The 17,052-nt window shown below is 47.5% G+C and overlaps 1 long non-coding RNA gene across 1 annotated transcript in view; it reads left to right on the plus strand.

Annotated features, from left to right (window-relative positions):
- LOC130541052 (uncharacterized) overlaps positions 1-17,052 on the plus strand; it is a 46,571-nt gene that overhangs the window by 22,854 nt on the left and 6,665 nt on the right. The window contains exon 2 of the long non-coding RNA XR_008955093.1: positions 4,572-4,720. This is a non-coding gene — a long non-coding RNA (uncharacterized LOC130541052). The remainder of the gene's footprint in view (positions 1-4,571; positions 4,721-17,052) is intronic.

Consider the following 17,052-nt stretch of genomic DNA (forward strand, 5'->3'; position numbering starts at 1 on the left):
CGGAGGTTGCAGTAAGCCGAGATCACGCCACTGCACTCCAGCCTGGGCAACAGAGCAAGACTCTGACTCAAAAAAAAAAAAAATTCTGGGTAGGGTGGTACATTCCTGTGGTTCTCAGCTACTCAGGAGGCTGACGCAGGAGGATCACTTGAGCCCAGGAGTTCAAGGCTGCAGTGAGCTGTAATTGCACCACTGCACTCCAGCCTGGGTGACAAAGACCCTGTCTCAAAACAAAAAAAGAATTTTTGTTTTAAATCTCATAGAAGTAGAGAGTAAAATAGTGGTTACTAGAGGCTAGGGAGGGATTGGTAGAGGGAGGAGGAGGAGAGGTTGGCCAATAAGTACCACGTTACAATTAGGTAGGAGAAATAAGTTCTGGTGTTCTATTGCACAATAGGGTGACTATAGTTAAGAATAATGTACATCTCAAAATAGCAGAAAAGAGGATTTGAAATCTTCTCGCCACAAAGAAACGATAGATGTTTGAGGTGATGGATTTTCTAATTACCTTGATTTGATTATCATAGTGTATATACGTATTGAAACATCACATTGTACCCCATAAATACAATCATTATGTGTCAATTAAAAATAAAATAATTACAGGTGTGAGCCACCATGCCCAGCCTGAAGTGCCCTATTGAACATATGAGTCTAGAGCTCAGACTATCTCCCTCTCAGATACCAAACAACCCTTATTTATTTCACACTGGCCTTCTTTTTATTTTATTTTATTTTTTATTTTTTTTGAGACGGAGTCTTGCTCTGTCGCCCAGGCTGGAGTTCAGTGGCGTGATCTCAGCTCACTGCAAGCTCTGCCTCCTGGGTTCACACCATTCTCCTGCCTCAGCCTCCCGAGTAGCTGGAACTACAGGCGCCCGCCACCACGCCCAGCTAATTTTTTGTATTTTTAGTTGAGACGGGTTTTCACCATGTTAGCCAGGATGGTCTCAATCTCCTGACCTCATGATCTGCCTGCCTCGGCCTCCCAAAGTGCTAGGATTATAGGCGTGAGCCACCATGCCTGGCCCCACACTGGCCTTCTTTCTTTTCCTGAACAGGCCAAGTTTCCTCCAGCCTCAGGACCATGGCATTGCTATTCCTGTTGCCTGGCATATTTCTCCCCTAGATGGCCACATGACTAGCTCTTAAACATTCAGATCTCAGGTCAAATATCATCTAATGAGAAAATCCTTGCTCGGTCGGGCATGGTGGCTCACGCCCGTAATCCCAGCACTTTGGGAGGCTGAGGCGGGCGGATCACCTGAGCCCAGGAGTTCTAGACCAGCCTGGCAAACATGGTGAAACCCCATCTCTACTAAAAATACAAAAATTAGCCAGGTGTGGTGGCAGGCCCCTGTGATCCCAGCTACTCGGGAGGCTGAGGCAGAAGAATTGCTTGAACCAGGGAGGCGGAGGTTGCAGTGAGCCGAGATCGCACCATTGCATTCCAGCCTGGGTGACAGAGTGAGACACTGTATCGAAAAAAATAATAATAATAAAAAAGAAAAAAAAAGAAAATCGTCGCTCAAGACCCAAGCTAAAATCAATATAAGGAGTGAGCCAGGGATCCACATTGGTCAGATTTTGCTGTGACAATGATGCATAAAAGACAACTTCCAGAAGCCTGGTGCTTACAGCAGTAAACATTCACTTCTTGCCCAGGGGTCTGTGGGTCAAGCTGGGGCTCTGCAGGGCTTTCTGGGGCTGGCTGGGCTGGGCTCCAGGCTTTGGGGTGAGTAGGTGGCTGTCTCATATATCTTCCCATTTGGAGTCCAGGCTGAAGGAGCCTCCACTGTCTGGGACTTGTGGTTCTCATGGCCGAGGACAGTTGCTCAAAGGGATGAATGGAAACACTTTGTGCCTTGGGCCTGGCCCCTGTGACTTCCACACATATTCTCATGGCCAAAGCAAGTCACGTGGCCAAGTGCAATATCAACAGGGTGAGGAAGTATATTCCTTCCGTGGTGGTGGGGGCTGGGGAAAGTAAATATTTGCTGAACAGTAATACAATCTACCAAATCACCCAATTCTTTTTTTCCCCCAGATGGCTATGTTTATTGAGTCATCCCTCCACATTCTTATGAAATACCATCTTTTACAAATGAATGAATGAATGAGAAATGTGCCTTTCAAGGCAGGAGGAGCCTCCCCATGCTTCAAATGAGAAACCTGAGGCTCAGAGAAGGGAGTGAGTCACCCAAGGTCCTAGAAACCACCTGTGGCAAGCCCAGCCTGTCGGGCTCCTCAGTTCACTTCTCTACATACAATAAATGAGGCAGGAAAGTGCAATTTTCTGGGCAGTGAGGACATATCACCCGTCCTGCCCTCCCACTGAGGCTTGTTGACAGGCCCATAATCAGGGGGCAAGTATACCAAAAGGTTTCCTTGCTGATTCAATCTCGGGGCTCACTCTGAAACCAAGTAGGACCTTGATTTGTCATTTCCGGGTCTCCGAACCACAAATGTTAAGTACGTATTAAATGAGTGAGTCACTGGTACTGTGGACATTTTAATTGCTGATTAAGTGTTCCATGAATTCTGGGTCCCGCCCCAACTGTGCCTGCCCCTAAGGTACAGACAGTCACCTCTACTTCTTCGGGGACCTGCAGTGTCTAACACCGACTAGGGTACACAGTGACACTCAAAAATGAGGCATAGGCATATAGGCCGGGCATTGTGGCTCACGCCTATAATCCCAGCACTTTGGGAGGTCGAGGCGGGCAGATCACTTAAGCCCAAGAGTTCAAGATCACCGTGGGCAACATGGCAAAACTCTGCCTCTACAAAGAAAAAAAAAAGTCAGGTGTGGTGGTGTGCACCTGTGGTCCCAGCTACTTGGGAGGCTGAGGTGCTAGGATTGCTTGAGCCCAGAAGGCAGAGGTTGCAGTGATCCAGGATCACATGCCACTACACTCCAGCCTGGGTGACAGAGTGAGACCCTGTCTCAAAAAAAAAAAACAAAAAAAAAGGTATAGGGCTTAGGAAAATTCTGGAAGGACATGCCTCAGATAAACAGTGGGCAACCCTTTTGAAGCAAGTTTACTTAGAACTTTAACTCTCTGCTTTCGGTCTTTATGTAGCATTTGAACACTCCACAATCAGTATAGATTGCTTCTATAGGCGTGAGTATAGGTATGCTTCTGATTGCACAGGTAACATTCAGAGAACCAATCTGAAACTGGTCTGAGTCCATACTAGCGTGCAAAAAGCAATTACTTGCTGATTGGTTGGGAAACTCCTGAAAATCATCTTCCTCCAGAATCCTTCTCCCACACATTGTCAGAAGCCTGCTTTCAGAAACACTGAGTCAATTCCCAACCACTCCTTCAGTCAGTAAGCCCGGGAGCACCTACAGCACGCCAAGTGCTGAGTGAGCCACCAGGGTGACAGGTGATAGGCAGGGAAACAGGTGGTAGCCAGAGTCAGTGGGGCCTGCATTCAAACCGTTGCTGACATAGATGGCACTGGACCATGGGCCAGACACTGTGCTAAATGCCCCACAAGGATTATCACGTTTAATCCACACGACAAGTTGATGAGGCAGGCACTATTATTATCCTGTTTGACAGCTGTGGAAACTGAAGTGCAGAGAGGCAAAGGAACTTGCCCAAGGTCACATAACTAGCAGATGGTGGAACCGACATTTGATTCCAGAGTCTGTGATCCCCACTGTGACCCAAAACTGCTTCCCACTAGGAACTTGTCCAGATTCCACAGGCAGTAAGTGGCAGTCAAAATTCAAACTCAGAAAGGTTCATCAGCCTCCAAAGAATATTGTCTTAACTGATAAGACGTCCTCCCTTCCAACTCCCTCCATTTCTGGATCCAACACCAACATGCTGGGTGACCTTGGGGAGCCTCCCTGGCCTCAGTTTTCATGGCTGCAAAATGGAAAGAACACTGCTTACCTTAAGGAGCTGCAGAGGGGCTTTTATGCGAAGACAGTTCCTCCTGTAGAAATATGGTAGGCACTCAGTTGAGATACATCTGTGTTCTTTCTGGTTTCCAGGAGTTTGGGGCAGTTGGACAAGTGGGCACTGGAGCAAGTCTGTGTGATAAGCTCTATGACTGAGAGTGGACTAAGTGCTGGGCCAGAGGCTGCACATGGGATGGAAAGCCAAGGGCTGCTGTGTACCCAGAAACTGAAGGAACACTGGAATAAACAACCCTCAGAAGGAGGGAAGCTTTGTTCGTCATCTTTCCTGTTTTCCTAGTCTGGCCCAGTTCCAAAACCTCTTCTTAATCTTGTCAGGAGTTTGGCCCAGTGCCCCAGGAAGGAGCCGCCAGGAGGCTTATAGTGAGCCAAGTCTTCAAGGAAGTGATGTCTTCTGTGAGTCAAGAGAAGGCAAGAAACTTTCTGGGAGAGAGAAGGAGATAGGGACAGAAACAGGGAAGGGCTCAGCTGGAAGACCCTTCCTTGAAGAAGTGGAGAAACTGAGGCTTAGAACAGAGCAAGGTTTACTGATTGTGCTGGTGGCACGGTTGGGGCAAGTAGCTTATCTTCCTTCCTCCCAGGTCAGAGTCCTCTCCACTGCATGTATTGACTGCTCACCCCCTTCCTATTCTAGGACTACCCAGGCAGGGGGAGCTGCCTTCACTCACCCTTTCCCACTACTGCTTCCAGAAACATCTCCCCATCACTACACTAGGGACTTTGTAAGCACAGATGTGGGACCCATGAGTACTACAGAAGGAAGCAGAAGCTGCAAAGACCTTGGTAAGTTTGGCCATGCGGGAAACGAGGATGACAGACCCTCTGAAAGAAAGAACCAGTGCTTCCCAACACCTACTGTGTGTCTGTGCAATGCCAGGCACATCCAACATGTCATTATGGGATCCTTGGGCTGTCACTTCACCAGCCAGAAACCTCTGTAGCCAGTGGTGCCTTTGCCAGAGTTTTGTTCAGGCTCATTGCGCCCACTTGGCCTGGCAGGCTATGCTCAGCTCGTGCTAATGGCCTGGATCCCCTGCCTGCTTGTGTGAGCAAGCAAGCGTGGGGTCCAGCCACTGTGCACAGCCAGGAACAATGGCTGTGGTGGAGTGGGCAGCTCCAGGTGCCAGCATGAGTGCATGAGTGCTGGCTTCTTACGAGGCTGCAGCTGGAACAGGCATCCTGCAAGCAGCTTCCACTGCTGCCACTGGGGAATGCAATGGTTCCTGGGGGCTTGGATATGTCAGGAACCAGACCCCCAAAGAGGGTGTCACAGCCCTGGCTCAGGGAGCTCCTAGGTCTGGGGTCCCCGAAGGGCCTCAGCTCTTCTCCCCTTCTTCTTACCCACAACGTGGTGAGCAAGAGGTGTGTTTCAGCCGTGTTTGTGTTACAGCGCTTTCAGCCCTGCCACTCAGGAGGTCCTGAGTTCTTGTCCCATGCCCAGGAAGAATGAGGTACACAGACAAGTGGAGGGTGAGCAAGCTGAAGAGCTTTACTGAGCAATAGAGCAGCTCAGAGGAGACTCACAGTGGGTAGCTCCTCTCTGCTGCCAGGGTGTCCCACTAATGTTCAACTTTAATGTTCAGCTCTCAGCAGAGAGGAGCTACAAGACCCTGGAATGGGTAGCTTCTCTCTGCAGCTGGTCATCCTGATGTCTGCTGAGCTCCCAGCAGAGAGGAGACTTCAGAGGGGATAGCTCCTTTCTGCAGCTGGTTGTCCCGACATCTCTCTGAGTCTGGCTGAGTCCAGGTTCTTATGGGCTTCAGAGGGGAGGAAGTGTGTGCTGATTGGTCCATGGTTGGCCATGGGCAGGCCCAGAAAAGGCACCATAAGTTCCTACTCCAATCTGCAGGACTGGCAGCCTGGCCCCCAGGCTTCAGGCCTTCCCAGGATTGAAGGTGGGGCTTCACCAGGGACCCACCCCTTTTTGTCCAGAGCCTATCTGCCTCCTGCCACTGTTCATAGCCCCCAGGCTGTTCAGGCAGAGGGGCACCTGCGGGCCAGTGCTGAGCTGCCCTCAGCCCTTCCTTGGTCTCCCTTCCATGTTAGTTGGTGCCCAAAGTCTGAAGTGGGCCAAGGTGGCAGGGGGCTGGTGTGTCAGTGCTGCCCCAAGCATGCACACACCCAGCTGGGTTGCGACAGTGCCTGGGATCAGCCTCAACTTTGCTCTGAAATCGAAGCAGGTGCCAGGAGCAGGGAAAGGCCAGGCAGTGGAAGCAGGCATTTCTGAGCCTGCAGGGGCAGGGGGGCCTTCCTGGGCCCCCAAGAGTGCAGAGATGCCTGGGTCTGCAGCCCTGGCTTGGGCAGCTGCAGCTGCGCCCAAGGAGCATGAAGCTTCCACCCTGTCAACTCAGAAGACGGCAGGGCTTCTGCCTGTTCCTGGCTCCTGCTGGTTCTGTGGAGCGCCTCCCCCACTGCAGCCTGCATCATGGCAGTGGCCACTCTAGACAGGCCACCACTGCCATTAATGTTACATAATCTAATCATCACACTAACTCTGGGAAGTAGATTACATCCCCATTTTTCAGATAAGGAACCTAAGGCTCATAGGGGAGACATTTCCTGCCCAACTCTATCTCCAGCCCATAACTGTCTTCCAACCTCTAAACCTGGCTATCTACTTTGTCTCAGATATTCCCACTTATAACCCCACATGCTTCTCAAAGTCACTTTGAACTCATCCTCTTCCCCTCCCATAGATTTCTGGTCTCCCATCATAGCCTTACTACTCAGAACCCCAGATATTAATGTTGACTCCACCCTCTCCCCTATTTCTATCTCCAAATAGCCTGGGATTAGTGGTCCCCATTCCAAGTCTATTTCCTAGACATTGGCCTTCAATTCAAAGGGATGTAGCATAGTCCAGACTTTTATCATCTCCCTCTTAGATAACTTCAACAGTTTCTGTAAAAGCTCCTCTGCCTCCAGTTTATCCTTCCATCCATCCATACCCCACTCAAAATGTCAGGGGCAATCTTTCTAAAATGCAAATCTGTCTAGTCTCAACCAGCTGAAAACACTGCCGTGGCTTCACAGTGCCCTCAGGATAAACCCTTTACAGAGGCTTGCCTGGCCCTAAAAGTCTTGGCCCTTGCTGCCTTCTCTGGGGTCAGGTTGGGTCACTGTCTACCCTCTGCCCCTGAAGCCTTGGACGTCCTGGAATACATACAGTTCCTCTTTCACTTCAAGGCTTTGACCCCTGCTGTTTTCTCTGCCTTCCTCCAGCTAACTCCTTCTCATCTTTCAGGTCTCAGCTTAGTCACCACTTCCTGACCACCCTGCTCTTAGGCTTCCTGAGCTGCCCTTCCAGTGAATCCCGCAGTTCCCTTATACTTCCTACACTGGGTTACCCACCCCCTCCCTCTCACATTCCCCTGTACAGCCCAAAACAGCCTTCTCCAGCAGCACAGAACACTGGGGCAGCACTCTCCAATGAAAATACAATGCATGCCACGTGCATAATTATAAATTTTTGGGTTGGGTGCGGTGGCTCATGCCTGTAATCCCAGCACTTTGGGAGTCCGAGATGGGTGGCTCAAGTGATCATGGTAAAATCCTGTTTCTACAAAAATACAAATATTAGCCAGGCATGGTGGCATGCATTTGTAGTCCCAGCTACTCAGGAGGCTGAGGTGGGAAGATTGCTCGAGCCTGCCGTGAGCCATGACCATGCCACTGCACTCCAGCCTGGGTGACAGGCTGAGACCCTGTGTCTAAAAATAAATAAATAAAATAAATCAATTTTCTAGTAGCCTCTGTCTCCCAGGCTCAAGTGATTCTCCCACCTCAGCTTCCAAGTAGCTGGGACCACAGGTGCACATCACCACACCCAGCTAATTTTTTGTAGTTTTGATATAGATAGCATTTCGTCATGTTGCCCAAGCTAGTCTCAAACACCTGAGCTCAGGGGATCCACCTGCCTCAGCCTCCCCAAATGCTGAGATTACAGGTGTGAGCCATTGTGCCTGATCTCTAGTAGCCACATTTTAAAAAAGTAACAGTAAATAGATGAAATTAATTTTAATAACAAATTTTAACCCAATATTTCAACATATATCAATATAAAAAGTATGCATATTTCATTTTACTTTTGTACTAAGAATCTGAAATCCAGTGTATATTTTACACTCACAGCACATCTGAGTTTGAACTAGCCACATTTCAAGTGCTCAGTAGTCCTGGGTGCTAGCGGCTATCAGATTAGACAGTGTAGTTTTAGAGGATGCTTACAGCTAACTGGCCTATGTCCTGTACTGGAGGACATTCATTCTGAGAAAAATTCATAGAAATTTTCCTCTTTGGAAAAAAGGATTCTAAGTCAGACCGGTCACTGACAGAGTGAAACAGGGTTTTTAATTCTTTAGGACCTCAAGAGTCTTCTCTGTGCTAGTGTGAGATGTGATACAGACCAGAGAACATGTAACATCTCCCCAGCTTACTTGAGCTCAGAGCTCTGTTTTCATAAAGATTTCTGGGGAATGAGATGTGATAAAGACCAGAAGAGCAATATAGCATTTCCCCAACTTATCTGAGCTCAGGGTTCTGTTTTCATAAGGCCTTTCGGGGGATTAGTGTCCAGTGGAATGTTCTTTGGCAAATGTTGATACAGCCACATGCCTGACTCAGTAGATCCCAGGATCCCCACAGGAAGAATGTAGAGTTGAGGAAGTCTGCCTCAAGTGCCTCAGCACCTGAGACTCGATTACTGAATTGACTAAACTAATTATGGGAGGCCACATAGGGCAGGACTAGAATTAGTGAGCAAAAATTGCAGCATATTTCAGCTCAAACAAGGATTTTTTTTATTGTGTGTGTATGTGTGCGCACACATGCGTGTTTTTAAAAATTTAAATCTAAGTTGCCAGATCTGTCTAAAAAATGCAATATGTGGCCTTGTGAGATGATGATTTCTCTGTCACTCATAATCAAGGAGTGATGAAGGCTAGAGTTCTTTGTGGGGTAGGGGGCTCCTAACCAGAGTCTCTAATTTTTTTTTCCAGAACTTAAAAAAGGTAAGAAAAAAAGCAACAATGGGCAGAGAACTTGAGCATCAGAGGAACTGATCAGACATGTTCTGGACCATTTATTAAGAGCAACTTTGGGATTCTGGAGCCTTCAGTGGAAGATTGGTTTATAGCCAAATCCCTTTTGAGGCTACAGATTCTTGGTTCAGTTCAGATGATTTTTTTTTTTTTTTTAGACAGTCTCACTCTGTTGCCCAGGCTGGAGTGCAGTGGCCACCATCTCAGCTCATTGCAACCTCTGCCACCCAGGTTGAGTGATTCTCCTGCCTCAGCCACTCTAGTAGCTAGGATTACAGGCATGTGCCACCATACCTGGCTAACTCTTTTGTATTTTTAGTAGACATGGGGTCTCACCATGTTGGCCAGGCTGGTCTCAAACTCCCATATTTGCCCACCTCAGCCTCCCAAAGTGTTGGATTACAGGCATAAGCCACTGCACCTGGCCTTTATCACACTTTGATAAAAGGTTTTAAGGCTGGGTATGGGCTGGGATTACACTTGTAATCCCAGCACTTTGGGAGGCTGAGGTGAGCAGATCACAAGGTCAAGAGATTGAGACCATCCTGGCCAACATGGTGAAACCCTGTCTCTACTAAAAATACAAAAATTAGCTGGGCATGGTGGCACACACCTGTAGTCCCAGCTACTCGGGAGACTGAGGCAGGAGAATCGCTTGAACCAGAGAGGCAGAGGTTGCAGTGAACCAAGATCGTGCCACTACACTCCAGCCTGGCAACAAAGCTAGACTCCATCTCAAAAAAATAATAATAATAATAAAAGGGTTAGCCATGCTACCAAGAGGCCCCTAACCACCCACAGACAGACAGACAGACTGCAGATGGAATCAGACCAATCATCTCAGAGCCTCCAGGTGCCCATCAGTAAGATGCCTGGAAGGACCTGGAAGCTGAGGCCTTTAAAGGTTGGGCTCAGTGTCTCTATGTCAAGCACGGGGCCTGGTACAATGTAGGTGTTCAAATAGTTGTCTCCTTCCTTCCTCATACCCGGATTTTAGGTGTGGCAGTTCCAGAAATGCCATGGCCTGCGTAAGAAGGGTCTGGAGTGCCTCATTTAAAGCTCACAAGGATCACAGAGGCTGGCACAGCTGGGCTGAGAACAGAAGGGGAAATGAAACCCTTTCATGGCTCACATATGCTGAAGCAACTACAAAGAAGCCACCTGTGGTCAGCTGAAGAGTGGATGGGGGAGAAAGAGGGAGCTTCAGAGAAGTGGGGGTGGTGGTGAGGAAGAAGGTTTTTAGGTGGTAGAAGTGGAGGAGGTCAAAGAAAACAGCAGTTAAGAATAATAGGCAATACACCATAGCGTGAGGGTAGGGGTGGGGAAGGTAGGTTTTGGGTGGTGGAGATGGGAAAGGTTAAAAAAAAACCACAGTGGTTAATAATAGGCAACACACCATCCATCGTGCGGAGGAAGAAACCCTGGACTTAGAATTATGTGATTTTGGCAAAACATGTAACCAAGCAGCTCTCTCATCTGTAAAAATGGGACAATAATAGTTCCTTTCTCTTGGGGTTATTGAGAGGTTGAAATCAGTTGATGCATGAAAAATGTACAAATCTTGCTGTTGCTGTTAATAATAACAGTATTGATAATATCGTAGGAAGAAGCTTCTGCTTCTGAAAGGAGACCAGGTGGACTGATTTGGGAACCAAAAACAACCAGAAATCTAGAGGGAAGGGGAGAAGGCAAGGAGAGATCTTGATCTAGGTGCACCAGAACTTATATGCAAAATGCTGTTTTTAAGTGCATAGGTATTAATATTTATTAGAGGAAGAGATACCATAGCCCACATCAGCTTCTCAAAGGAGTCTATCTCACACACACACACACACACACACACACAGACACACACACACAATAGTTTAAAAATGACTGATCTAGAGAAATTAAGAGCCAAGAGAAAGAAGCAGATGAGACAAGAGGCCCACAATCATCCATGGTTGGAATGAGCCATCTCCATGGACCTAAGACTTGGGATCAGGGGTGGCGGAAAGTATAAACAGAAGAGGCAAAAAAAAGAGTTTGTTGGAATGAAGACTTAAAGAACCAAGTCAGCTCACAGTGGGAATGGAATGGGGGTTAGTTCAGCTATCACATGGCCCAGAGCAGGCTCACAGAGGCTGTTGGCTGAAGGCTGGGTGAGTGGATGGATGGGCAGGGAGCCCGACCCAGCAGCTGAGGATTGGGGAAACTAGGGAGGCGGACTGCAGATCAGGAGGCAAGGAATAAGAGAGACCTTGACTCTAGAAGACTGGCAGGGATTGACTGGAGAAATGATTTCCGTTTGCCTGGTGTGATGGGAAAGAACTGTCAGCCAGTGTATACTTCTCCCCATCTAAAATACTTCTGATTCTGTGGGTGAGGATTTGCAAGAAGGCACTCTGCCAGGGGGAGGGACTTAACTGTTGGCTCTGTGGCTGTTTCAGGAACACTCTAGGGCAGAGGGGGGTGGGGTGGGCAGAGACTTTTCTTTTTGAAATTTGTGAGTTTGTACCCTGACTTTCCCATTTCATTCATGTATTCATGCAACAAATATTTCTTAAGCACCTATTATGTGCCCACCTTTCTGCCAGGTGTTGGAGATGCAACAATAAATAAAAGATAGAATAGTCCCTGAACTTAAAAATCTTACATCTAGCTGGGTGCCATGGCTCACGCCTGTAATCCCAGCACTTTGGGAGGCCAAGGCGGGCAGATCATGAGGTCAGGAGATCGAGACCATCCTGGCTAACACGCTGAAACCCCGTCTCTACTAAAAAATAAAAAAAAATTAAAAAAATTAGCCGGGCGTGGTGGTGGGTGCCTGTGGTCCCAGCTACTCAGGAGGCTGAGGCAGGAGAATGGCATGAACCCAGGAGGCGGAGCTTGCAGTGAGCCGAGATCGCACCACTGCACTCCAGCCTGGGCGACAGAGCAAGACTCCATCTCAAAAATAAAATAAAATAAAATCTTACATCTAGTTGAGGAAATGGATAATGAGAGTGCAGTATGATAGGTGCTGAGACTGGGGCCATGCGCAAGTTGCTATAGGAACAGAGGAAAAGGGCACTCATACTTCCCCAAGTCTGTCTTCTTTTTATTTATTTATTTATTTATTTATTTATTTATTTATTATTTGAGACAGAGTTTTGCTCTTTAGCCTAGGCTGGAGTGAATGGTATGATCTGGGCTCACTGCAACCTCCACCTCCCAGGTTCAAGCCATTCTCCTGCCTCAGCCTCCCAAATAGCTGGGATTACAGGTGTGAACCACCACGTCCAGCTAATTTTTATATTTTTAATAGAGACGAGGTGTCGCCATGTTGGCCAGGCTGGTCTCAAACTCCTGATCTCAGGTGATCCACCCGCCTTGGCCTCCTAAAGTGCTAGGATTATAGGCGTGAGCTACCACACTCAGCCTTAAGCCTCAATCTTCTTATCTGCAAAGTGGGAATCATGGCCGGGTGCGGTGGCTCACACCTGTAATCCCAGCACTTTGGGAGGCCGAGGAGTGTGGATCACCTGAGGTCAGGAGTTCCAGAACAGCCTGGCCAACATGGAGAAATCCCATCTCTACTAAAAACACAAAAAAATTAGCTGGGCGTGTTGGCTCGCACCTGTGATCTCAGCTGCTCGGGAGGCTGGGGCAGGAGAATCACTTGAACCCAGGAAGCGGAGGTCACAGTGAGCCAAGATTGTGCCATTGCACTCCAGCCTGGGCAACAAGAACGAAACTCCATCTCAAAAAAAAAAAAATGGGAACCATGTTATTCACTATAAGGAGTTTTCTGGTACATTCCAGGCCTCTGCTTGACACATATTAGGAGCCTGTTGCAGCCCATAATTCATTTATTCAACAAATGTTAATTGAGTATCTTATGTGTGTCAGGCACTTCTGTGGATGGTAGAAATGTGGCACTAAATAAACTGAGAAAGCCAGGCACGGTGGCTCATGCCTGTAATCCTAGCACTTTGGGATATCAAAGCAGAACACCTTTAAGCTCAGGAGTTCGAGACCAATCTGGGTGACATAGGAAGACTCTGTGTCTACAAAATATAAACAATTAGCTGAGCATGTTGGTGCACACCTGTAGCCCCAGCTGCTCAGCAGGCTGAAGTGGGAAGATTGTTTGAGTCTAGGAGGTCAAGGCTGCAGTGAGTCATGGTTGTACTGCTATACTCCAGCCTGGGTGACAAAATAATATTATTTTTGTCTCAAAAATAATAAATAAATAAATAAACTGATAAGAATTGCTACTGTCATCAAGATTACATACTACACGGGGAAAACAATAAGCAAAATATTCCGTAGGCCAAATGGTGACAAGTGCATTGGAGACAAATAAAGGAGGGATGGAAAGAGGGAAGAACTGAGGGAAGGGGGTTGTAATTTTAAATACAGTAGTCAGGGCCTGTCTTAGTTTAGCAAGGATCTGAAAGAAGAGAGGCACTAGGCCATGGAGATATCTGGAGGAAGGATGTTCGAGGTAGAAAGATCCACAAATGAAAGGGCTAATGCTGGAGAATGAGTGGTGTGTGATAGGCTTTTACAGAGCCCAGAGTGGCTGGAAAGAGGTGACCAAGGTGTACAGCACCAGCAGATGAGGTCAAGGGAGGCCTTGGAGGGGAGCAGGTGTGGCAGGGCCTTGGGGCCATTGTAAGTCTTTGACTTTACCCTGAATGAGATGGGAGCCACTGGAGAGTTTTGCACAGAAGAGTGACAGGATCTTACTTTTTGTTTTGTTTTGTTTCAGGAAAGAGTCTCACTCTATTGACCAGGCTGGAGTGCAATGGTGCAATCTTGACTCACTGCAACCTCTGCCTCCTGAGTTTAAGCAATTCTCCCTCAGCCTCCCAAGTAGCTGAGATTACAGACATGTGCCACCATGCCTGGCTAATTTTGTATTTTTAGTAGAGACGGGGTTTCACCATGTTGGTCAGGCTGGTCTCGAACTCCTGACCTCAGGTGATCCACCTGCCTCAGCCTCCCAAAGTGCTGGGATTACAGGCATGAGCCACCGCACCCGACCTTCTTCTTTCTTTCTTTTTTTTTTTTTTTTCTTGAGATGGAGTCTCACTCTGTGGCCCAGGCTGGAGTGCAGTGGTGCAATCTCTGCTCACTGCAGCCTCAGCTTCCTAGGTTTAAGCAATTCACCCTGCCTCAGCCTCCCAAATAGCTGGGACTACAGGCGCCCGCCACCACGCCTGGCTAAATTTTTTGTGTATTTAGTAGAGATGGGGTTTCACCATGTTGGCCAGGCTGGTCGCGAATTCCTGACCTCAGGTGACCTGCCCACCTCAGCCTCCCAAAGTGCTGGGATTACAGGTGTGAGCCACTGTGCCCAGCCCTTTTTCTTTTCTTTTCTTTTCTTTTTTTTTAACCGACAAGGTCTCCTCTGTCACCCAGGCTGGAGTTCAGTGGTATGATCATAGCTCACTGCAGCCTCAAACTACTGGGCTTGAGATCCTTCTGCCTCAGCCTCCTGAATAACTGGGACTAGAAACATGTGCCACCAGGCCCAGCTGAATTTTTAAAAATGTTCGTTGAAATAGTATCTCACTGTTGCCTAGGATGATCTTGAACTCCTGGCTCTAAGTCATCCTCCTACCTTGGCCTCTGAACGTGCTGAGATTACAGGCATGAGCCACCATGCCTGGCCAGGATCTCAAGTCTTAAATAGGACCACTCTGTTTTAAAGGATCACTTGTTCTGACTATATACCATGAGATGACAAACATAGAGCAGAGGACACCAGTTAGGAGACTCCCACATTAAACCAGGTGGAGATGATGGCAATTTGGGCTAAAGTGAAAGCAAAGGGCATGGTGAGAAATGGTTAACATCAGGATATTTGAAGGTGAAGTCAACAGGATTTGTTAACAAATTGGATAAGGGGGAGTAGGCAGGCAAAACAGAGTCAAGGATGCGGTGCGTGGTGGCTCACGCCTGTAATCCTAGCACCTTGGGAGGCCAAGGTGGGCAGATCGACAGGTCAGGAGTTCGAGACAAGCCTGACCAATATGGTGAAACCCTGTCTCTACTAAAAATACAAAAATTAGCCGGGCATGGTGGTGTGCAACTGTAGTCCCAGCTACTCAGGAGGCTGAGACAGAAGAATTGCTTGAACCTGGGGGGTGGAGGTTGCAGTGAGCCGAGATGTTGCCACTGCACTCCAGCCTGGGCAACAGAGTGAGACTCTGTCTCAAAAAAAAAAAAAAAAAAAAAGTCAAGGATGACCTGAGCCATTAACTATGATTGGGGAAGACCAAAGGAGGAACAGGCTTGAGAGGAAAGATAGAGGGTTGATTTGGGACACATTATGTTTAAGAAGTCTGTTGGAAGTCCAAATAGGAATATTAGGTAGGCAGCTGGATACATAAGTTTGACACCTGGGGGCAAGGCCCTGATTTTAGGTATGAACTTAGAACTTCTCAGTATATAGTTGGTATTTAAAGCCACAGGAGTGAATAAGATAGTGAATCAAGAGGACAAAGAAAAAAGGTCTGAGGATTGAGCCCAGGGGCTATCCAACATCCAGCAGTGGGGGCCTCACCTGCTTTTAGTTTGGGTGTTCGAAGGCTAGGTTTGAACATTCTGTAAGGACTTGTGCAAATATTTTCCCTAAGTTCTGTCTCCCCCTTTGAACCCAAATGCTCACCATGAAGGGAAAAGTCCACAGAAGAAAAAAAAAAATGTTTTAAATAGATTGTTTAAATTATTAGGTTATGTTTTCCAAAAATAGAAGGAAAGCTAAGTTCTGGGTCAGTGGGAGAATTTAGAGTTTTTAGCATTATCTTTCTCCCATCAAACCCTTAAGGCTGGGCTCCCAAGGAAGAGTCTTCCTGGCTTTCCAGCCCTGAGGGCTCTCTCACAAGGTCCCAGAACTCTGTATTGTAATTGTCTATTTTCTCTACCTCCAGGTGGAAGCCATGTTGAGTTCATCACAGAACTACTAGCCGGGCCTGGCACCAAATAGGCATCAGGGAATGTCAGTGGAACTTGACTGCAGCATCTGATGAGGAACTTCCATCTTCCTGGGCTCTGAGTGTCTTTCTCTAGTTCCACCACCAGAGCTGGTGTCTGTTCTGCCAGGCCCCTTTCCAGGCACCCATAGCTGATCCTGGAAAGGTAGGGACAGACCCTGTAGGCCTGGACTCTGTCCTTTGGGAGGAGAATATCCTCAGGGGCCTGCATGAGCCATCCTGAAAAACTAGTTCTGTGAGTCAATCCTCAAGTGAGTTCCTGTGGGAAAGGTACCAGAATCTTAGAGGTGAGGTTGGAAGCAGCTTGTCACCTCTTAGGGGCAAAGAGGGGTGTCTCCTCCGAACGGACCTCACTCTTTATCTGACCCAGAGTTCCTGGTATATCAACTGTGCTAGTACTTTGTCAAGGGTGCTGGCATGAGCCAAAAGGCCCTGAACTGGAAATTGCAGACCCTCCTATTAGACATGAGTGTGTCATGTCCATCATAAACAAAGAAACAAAAACCCTCTCTTAACTCAGGCTACTTTAGTTGCTGCATTATGTTCTGCCTACTGTTTGTAGCTAAATCTCTCGAATGACTTGTTCAAACTTGCTATCTCCACTTCCTCACCTTCTATTTCATTCCTAACTCAGGCCCATTCCTAAAATAAGGCTGTCCTTCCAGGCCCTCCCAAATGATGTCATCTAGTGTAATTAACTCCAGGTACTACCATGATACTAATAACCTGCAGTCCCTCTCCTGAGCTCCAAACTCACGTATTCAGCTGCCTATTAGACATCTTGACTCAGCTAACCCACAGACACTTCAAACTCAACATGTACAGAATGAACTCATCATCTTTCCTTAAAACAGATCCCAAGTGTTCCCTGTCTTTGTGAATGCACTGCCATCCTCATCCTTGACTCCCCCACTCCCTTTCCTTTGTATATATAATCAATCACTAATACATCAACCCTATGTCATGAATATCCCCCAAACACATACACTTCTCTCCATCCTCATGGCTTTTTTGCTGATCAGGGCCATCATCATCATTTTTGCCTCAATGATGACAATAACCTCTTAACTGTATTCTAACAAGCTTTGTGTAGTGTTTTGTTCTGTTTTAG

The sequence above is a fragment of the Pan paniscus genome, chromosome 21 (genome assembly GCF_029289425.2).
Source record: "Pan paniscus chromosome 21, NHGRI_mPanPan1-v2.0_pri, whole genome shotgun sequence".
Taxonomy (NCBI): Eukaryota; Metazoa; Chordata; class Mammalia; order Primates; family Hominidae; genus Pan; species Pan paniscus.